Here is a 2376-nt window from a genome sequence, read left to right as displayed (position 1 = left end):
CCCCCCCGGCTACACCCACAGACTCTGTCCATGGAAATCACAAACACAGTCAGTGACAGGGACGAAGTCTCCATCCAAATCCTCTGCCTCAAAGCATGGAGACATGGAGACAGGGAGACATGGAGACAGAGAGACATGGAGACATGGAGACAGGGAGACAGGGAGACAGGTGAGACAGGGAGACATGGAGACATGGAGACAGAGAGACAGGGAGACATGGAGACAGAGAGACAGGGAGACAGGGAGACATGGAGACAGGTGAGACAGGGAGACATGGAGACAGGTGAGACAGGGAGACATGGAGACAGGGAGACAGGGAGACAGAGAGACAGGGAGACATGGAGACATGGAGACATGGAGACATGGAGACATGGAGACAGAGAGACAGAGAGACAGGGAGACATGGAGACATGGAGACAGGGAGACATGGAGACATGGAGACAGGTGAGACAGGGAGACATGGAGACAGGTGAGACAGGGAGACATGGAGACATGGAGACAGGGAGACATGGAGACAGGGAGACATGGAGACAGAGAGACAGGGAGACAGAGAGACAGGGAGACAGAGAGACAGGGAGACATGGAGACAGGGAGACATGGAGACAGAGAGACAGGGAGACAGAGAGACAGGGAGACATGGAGACATGGAGACAGAGAGACATGGAGACAGGGAGACGGGAGACAGGGAGACGGGAGACAGGGAGACAGGGAAACATGGAGACAGGGAGACGGGAGACAGGGAGACGGGAGACAGGGAGACAGGGAAACATGGAGACAGGGAGACAGGTGAGACCTCTGATACAACACTGAGACACTGTTTGAAAGGTCCAGAACAGTAAAGTAAGTGACCCTTGAGTTGAGTTGTTTCTAAAGTCCAGAGTGAACTGTCAGTGTGACCTTTCACCCAACAAGTTGTTTTCTTCTGTTACACTGAACATGATGCACTTCTTCATGTGAACCTGTGTGTGTGTGTGTGGGGGGGGGGTTATGATGATGATGATGATGATGATGGTGATGAGGAAACGTTGGAAGTGTTAGAGAGGTGTGGAGTTGTGTGTTGATGAATGAAACACGGTTGGACGGTCGGCTGCTGAGTTCAGTGATGACGAGTGCGACCTGCAGGAGGCGCTGCTGACACTGAGTCAGAGCTGCTCCGCATCAACGTAATGAACGTGTGTTCACTGAGGTCTCTGTTGGTCCAGCGCCTCTGTCCTCTGTCCTCTGTCCTCTGTCCTCAGTCCTCTGTCCTCTGTCCTCTGTCCTCTGTCCTCTGTCCTCTGTCCTCTGTCCTCTGTCAGGACGCTCATTAAACCAGCGGCTGGCAAATGTGTCACTGTGTCAACAACGGCGCAAAGATGAATAAGACGACAACAACAACATAAACAACAACAACAGCAGCAGGGAGACGCTGCTGGCTTCTGTTTCCAGACAGACGGACTGTCTGCCCTTTAGCTGCACGCACACACACACACACACACACACACACACACACACACACACACACACACAGACACACACACACAGACAGACAGACAGGCAGACAGACAGACAGACACACAGACACACAGACACACACACAGACACACAGACACACACACACACACACACACACACACAGACACACACACACACACACACACACACACCCAGCTTAATGCATTCTGGGGAGATGTGATGTGATGTGATGAATACATGAAGCTGCAGAAATAAAAACATCTATCTTTTCCTCAGGTGTCCACATGTTGCTGCAGAAAGACTCTGGTCTGAAACTATGTTCGGACTGTGTGTGTGTGTGTGTGTGTGTGTGTGTGTGTGTGTGTGTGTAGTGTCGCACAGATAAACACACAACATGCACAAATATAAAAACTCCAAACCTGATGTTTTCTGTTAAACATTTCAGCACCTGAATGCATCACGGGTTAGATTAGACATCCGAAATGATGTAACATTCAAGAAACAACACACACACACACACACACACTCACACACACACACACTCGCTGCCAGACTCACCAGTGGTCGTGTGGCATTGTTGCGTTGCCGTCGGTTACTGAGCATCTCGCTCAAATCTAACACACAAGTACTCTCCTCTCTCTCTCTCTTCTTCGCTCACTCTCTGTCTCCTCCCTCTCTCAGAGATAGAGAGGGAGGGAGAGGGAGAGGGTGAGAGAGGGAGGGAGAGAGGGAGAGGGTGAGAGAGGGAGAGAGAGAGAGAGAGAGGCAGAGAGAGAGAGAGGCAGAGAGAGAGAGAGAGAGAGAGAGGGCGAGGGAGAGAGAGAGAGGGAGAGAGAGAGAGAGGGAGAGAGAGAGAGAGAGAGAGAGCTCTTTGTTTCTACACAGTGAAGGAATGCAGACCCCCCCCCCCCCCCCCCCCCC

This window comes from Seriola lalandi, unplaced genomic scaffold, assembly GCF_002814215.2.
Source record: "Seriola lalandi dorsalis isolate HSWRI2012SDOR001 ecotype SW California unplaced genomic scaffold, Sedor1 jcf7180002054137, whole genome shotgun sequence".
Lineage (NCBI taxonomy): Eukaryota > Metazoa > Chordata > Actinopteri > Carangiformes > Carangidae > Seriola > Seriola lalandi.
Note: the sequence above shows the minus strand (reverse complement) of the source record.